The 6,406-nt window shown below is 41.6% G+C and overlaps 1 pseudogene; it reads left to right on the top strand.

Annotated features, from left to right (window-relative positions):
* Positions 1–5,611: 5,611 nt before the first annotated feature.
* Positions 5,612–5,729, top strand: LOC124597230 (annotated as a pseudogene).
* The last annotated feature ends 677 nt before the right edge of the window (positions 5,730–6,406 follow it).

Below are 6,406 nucleotides of genomic sequence, written 5' to 3'. Positions count from 1 at the left end.
ACAAAAACTGAATGAAAATTTGAATAAATATAAGATCACGACAACACTCTGTAATTTCCTGTCACGATCTACAACTGTGAGTTGTTTGTTGTTGTTGTTCATTTGCAACATTCTCCTTTACAACTTTTCGTAGTACTGCAGAGTGTGTATTTGTATATGCGTTTAAGCTGTATGATGATTATGATGATGATGATCATGATGATGATAAGGGAGAGGATGAAGTCTGGTGCCGGCCCGTAGCCTACTCCTAGCAAACAGCACCAAGGAGGTCGCAAAGCGTAACCTCCCCTTGCGACGGACGGATCACCATCAACAGTGTCACATGGTCTTACTTCATGAGGCACTGCGGAGATGTCTGGTATATCAATCAGATCGTTGCCACAAAGTCTGGTGATCAGGAACTTTAAATCACCATCTTTCCTCCCCTTGCCAGCCAAATACTGTCAGCGAAAACTTCTTCCCACCAACAGGATTCAAACCGGCATACCGCGGAGTCGACCGCTGTTAGCAACCTCGGCCACAAAGTCGGGTTATAAGTGTGAGTGTTATCTCCCTTGTAGGCAGGCCACATGCACTCAGGATGTGCAGCCTCGTCTTGTAAGCCTAACACTTGTTCGCGAAAATAAATTGAAATACTGTAAACAATCACGTCGAACTTAGTCTGGAACACCATAAAACGGCGAAGGCTCGCCAAGGCCGATTTACCTTCCTGGCTGTACTACGCAAGCATAGAAATCAAAATGTTTCTACTGACGGTAGATTTTTCTTGAATAATAATTAAGCTGAAGGCAGAAAGCGCGTGATAACCTGTTTCGAGGTAAAATAATGTCTCACATAAAAATGTAAGAGCGCATGTGAACAGCTAGAAGATTGTGCGGGCTTCATGAACGAATGTGGAATAAAAATAAATCGAATATACTTAATTGAAATTGCTGTTTATCAATAAATAATTCAGTTAGCAATGGAAGCAATAAAATTACGTTTTTTCTATCATGGACCACGTGGAGTACAATTCACAAAGACAAGAAAATCAAAATAAAACGGAAATTCCGTATACTTTAGAATACTCCGAGTTATATTGCGAGGGCGACCTGGAAAGCATTACCTACGAATATTTTATGTGAAAAATCTTAAAGATTTTAAAATAGGACAAATTTTATTAACGTCCTACATCTTCGTTCGTCATGTCTACATATTTATCTGCAAACAAAGTCACTCTGACGATAAACACATTCTTCCCAAAGACAGACCAGTTTGTTGACACCGTCAGAGTAGAATTTTTGACTTTATTGACGGAGCCACAACCCCACTTCTGTTTGCACCGCTTCTGCACTATCAGAGTGAAGTAATCCACAGCGTTCTTTAAATTTTGGAAACAGATGAAAATCAGATGGGGCCAAGTCGAAACCCTACGGAGGATGATCGATGACAGCAAACCGAAGGCATCGGATTGCTGCAGATCTCACAGAGGTTGTATGTAGTCATATTCATGCTGAAGCAGAGGATACTCCACCTCTGGAAGAACTCTTCTACTTCTAAACGCACGCTCTTTCTTACGCACCGACACAATTAAGTTACACACCAACAGTTACAGGCTACAATTCGGAACCCGCTAACGGCAGGCAGCTGCAAATATGTATGCATGAGGAATACATGTGTAGAATGTTAATGACGTTCGTTTTATTTAAAAATATTTAAGAGTTTTTACTTAAGAATTTCAATGGCATTACTTTTCAGCACGTCTTCGTAAAATGGCGGGGGGTAAAGAATCTCTAATCTCATGGAAGGACAACAGAAATACTGCTACTCATCTGTGAAAGTGAAACATTATCTCTCTTTGAGCAACCCATATTAAGGCGGAACACGACTGATGTTCGTCTATAACCCTGAGAGCTTTGCAGACAAAATACGCTGACGGAGAAACAAATCCAATTACCGATAAATAATTAATGTAGAGTAAGGAAACTTCGAGAATACATTTGTCTACGTAACGTATTTAAGTGATTAACGTTGCAAGAGTGAAGTTTAATTAAGCCCGAGAAAAAGCCACTGAAAATATGAAATGGTGGTACATTAATATCCAGTGCTACTGCCGAAATGTTGAATACAAGAACGCAAACGTGCATGTCAGTTTGCTTTATGATCTTCCATGCGTATTGCGCTTGGTCGGTCAGTACAGGGACGTATAATGCTGCTGGTGGATAACACTGGAATTGTCGTCTGATGATGTCATATATGTGCTCTATTGAAGACAGATCTGATGATCATGTGGTTCACGTTATTTCAGTCAGTGAGGATCAGGTCTTGTACGTGCTTTCTGCTTGCCGCTGTCTCGCAAGCTACTCATACTAGTAAGAGCTTCCCTCTTAGTCCGAGTGCCATGCGGGATGAGCAGTAGCCATAATGTCATGAAGTGTCAGTGACTACATTCGACACCCTGAACAATAACACAGAGACACTGTGAGTGGGTAGCTCACTGGAGGAATGGTGCTTCAATCCCCATTCAATCATGAGCATTTCAACTTTCTGAGATTTCCATAATTGACTTCAGGTGTTTTCCGAAATGCTTCGAAAGGCAACACGAAGATTAGTTCATTTGTCTCCATTGTCTAACCTACAGTTATGCTCCACTCCTAATTACAAGAACGATAACGAACATGAAACTGATAACTTACTTCCTTATTTGTATCAGCGCATCATTAGCGCTCTTGCTCAACAAGGCACTGCTTCGTAAGCAGGAAAGCCCCCTCCGCCCGTCAGCAGATAGATTTTCTCCTGCTAATCACGTAGAGTGCACCCCGTACTGCCTGCCTAGTCCCTCACTGGCTGCCAATACTTCCGACCAGCTCCCACTATCGGGAGCACTCGATGGAATGCCTGTCTATCATTCTACGTGAAACAGTGCAACCAGATCCATCTAATCTCTTCAAGAAATTAGTAGTGTGTGGGCAGTACTGGAACTAACCGCGAATTTTCTACAAGCTTCTCAGTGCTTAGCTATTGGCCTAAGTATTTTTTTAAATATTACTAGAACTACATTCAAATTATCCCACGCCTCACTGAACCACAACATTCCATTACTTTCTTATTTAATATTATCGCTGCTACTTCGATACAGCTCGAGAAACAGTACGCTAGTTTCGGTACGGGAGATGAGGCGAAAATATGTGAGACCGTGCGCTGGATTAAGAGTCAAAACAGCACACAAAATACGAAAACACACAGAGCAAAGTTTACACACACACACACACACACACACACACACACACACACAGAGAGAGAGAGAGAGAGAGAGAGAGAGAGAGAGAGAGAGAGAGCGCACAATCTTCCATTTATATGGTAACTGACGATTATTATTCAGCTGAGATAAGAAATACCAGCGGGATGTGACGGTGCACACATAAAATTCGTATAATCGTGCACACATAATATCTCACTCATAAAATCATCAGAATCATATGTGAACACTGAGACAATCTTTTGACTTCCACAGAACGTTCGGAACTATTGGCATATATCTACTTTTTATGGAAGCTGGAAATCCAAAAGATGTAATGGTACAATTTTCTGTATGAATGTACTTTCATCAGACGTAAGTTACGTCTTTGACGTCAGATGGGTGGTATTTTCATTGTGGTCTAATTATTGTCATGAACGTATGAAGCAAATTATTGGAAAGGAACGTATCTGATACTCTTAATCTTAGTGTACGCTATATCATGAAAGCCTCCGATGAGCTTCCGACGCGGATACGGTATTCTTCATTGTAGATTGTTTTTAATTTTCTTCTGTCTGTTCTTTAATTTAGTATAACCAATGTCGCACGTAATGACAGAGGGATTCAGTGTTCAGTTTGATGCGCCGTTGAAAATTTCATACTTTGTTATTTTTTTTAAGGCCGCTTTCTTGTCTTTATCTGTTTGGTATAGATTTTGCAGGTGATTTTAATTAACTTCCTGATCAGTCAGAGACATGAAACTTTCAACATTGCACAAAACTGGATGCCAATGCAATATTAACTCGCTTTCTTGTACGGTGTATAGCGGAAGGGTGAGTGGGAGTACTTTGTGCACCTATGCCATTGCCCCCTTATCCTGATCCAGTCGCTAATGATTCGCGTTCAGAACGACTGCTGGTAAGCATTCATGTGAATTGTAATGTGCCTAATTTTCAACTTCACGGTCTTTGCATGAGATATACGAAGGAGGGAGCAATATATTGGCTAATTCGAGTCAAAAGAAACTGAAATAAACCCGAAATTTAACACAGACTCAAGAAACAAAGAAACTGGTACACCTGCCTAATATCGTGTAGCGTCCTCGCAACCACGCAAAAAAGCCGCAACACGACGTAACATGGGCTCGACTACTGTCTGAAGTAGTGCTGGAGGTACCTGACACCATGAATCCAGTAGGGCTGCCCATAAATCCGTAAGAGAACTAGGGGGTGGAGGCCTCTTCTGAATAGCATATTGAAAGGCATCCTAGATATGCTCAGTAATGTTAAAGTGTGGGGGGTCTGGTGGCAAGGGGAAGTGTTTAAACTCGGAAGAGTGTTCCTGGAGACACTGTACGAATTCTAGGAGTATGGGATGTCGCATGTTGCTGCTGAAATTGCCCAAGTCCGTCGAAATGCACAACGGACATGAATGGAAGCAGGTGATCAGACAGGATACTTACATACGTGTCAATCAGAGTCGTATGTACGCGTATCACTGCACACGCTCAGCACCATTACAGAGCCTCCATCAACTTGAACAGTCCCCTGCTGACATGCAGGTTCCGTGGATTCATGAGGTTGTCCCCATACCAATATACGTTCATCCCCTCAATGCAATTTGAAACGAGGCTCGTCCGACCAACTGACATGTTTCCAATCATCAACAGTGCAATCTCGGTGTTGACGGACTCAGGTGAGGTGTAAACCGTTGTCGTGAAATCATCAAGGGTACATGAGTGGGCCTTCGGCTCCGAAAGCCCACAACTGCGCCAGACACTTGTCATATAAGCGTTGCCAACCGCAGCGCCGTATTCTGCCTGTCTACATATCTCCGTATTTGAATATGTGTGCCTATACAAGGGTTCTTTGGCGCTTCGGAGTATGTGTCTGTTCTAATCTCATCAAAATATTTGAAATCGATTGAAAATTTTCAAATTCATAACACTAAAAAGCGGAAATTACTATTTAAATAAAAATAAAGCTTTAATAATTACTCCTGGCACCATGCAGATTTCTAACCCTATACTGATAGTACTAAAATATTGTGATCGTGCATTTTTAATAGGTATGAAAATACTTGTAACATTTAAACGAAAAACTTGTGACTCATGCAATAAATAATTGTTGTATTATTAGTTCACCTCAATATTAGCTCCTGCACGCGCCGGACGGTTTTCGTTATATATCTTAACAAGCACTTCTACAGTTGTTAAAAATTCAGACTAACAAATTTTCATAACTATATGTACGGGGCCAGGAATCTGTATGGGACTACGAGAAATTATTTTTACTTTTAAATCCGATTTAGAAACGTATTATATTAAAGGTATGTTTTTATTTAATTCGTTATTTATCATTTCAAATGATATTTTAGTATGACCTAATTCATTTTGGCAACGACATTGCCGTAGTGGGTACACCGGTTCCCGTCAGATCACCGAAGATAAGCGCTGTTGTGCGTGGCCGGCACTTGGATGGGTGACCATCCGGGCCACCACGTGCTGTTGCCATTTTTCGGAGTGCACTCAGTCTCGTGCTGCCAATTGTGGAGCTACTCGACCGAATAGTAGCGGATCCGGCACAGAAAACGACCGGGAGAGCGGTGTGCTGACCACACGCCCCTCCTATCCGCATCTACAGATGAGGATGACATGGCGGTCGGATAGTCGCGATGGCCCACTTGTGGCCTGAAGACGGAGCGCTATAATTCATTTTGATTGCCGCACGGGTTGGTGAGAAATTGTCTCACATCGTAGGTACTTGTGTTGCTATCGTATCTAGCATAACAACAATGTACTGAGAAAAGAATATAAGATAAATTTATGAAGAAGGGTGGACAGATTAACAGTTATTTACATTAATGGTGTTAATAAAATCCTTACATCATTCTTGCCTGAAGTTGTTAGCGAGTCTTTATATATCCTTTTTATATGTCGCGGCACAATGCAGGAAATCCTCTACTACAGTGCGAATTCCAATCGAGCTTCAGAGTTCTAGTAGCCTGCTCAATACACACGTTAAGAGCACCAGCCATCGATCAGTGGCCTTACCATAGCCGGCTGCAATCCAGGATTACAAGTGCACCTTTACTGTGTTCAGGACTCACACAAATCGGTACAACGAATCATATTTCTTCGAAAAGAAACTATAACCACAATGATTTATTAACAACACATTAACGTGCATG

Source organism: Schistocerca americana, chromosome 2, assembly GCF_021461395.2.
Source record: "Schistocerca americana isolate TAMUIC-IGC-003095 chromosome 2, iqSchAmer2.1, whole genome shotgun sequence".
Lineage (NCBI taxonomy): Eukaryota > Metazoa > Arthropoda > Insecta > Orthoptera > Acrididae > Schistocerca > Schistocerca americana.
Note: the sequence above shows the minus strand (reverse complement) of the source record. Positions and strands in the feature narration are given on the sequence as shown.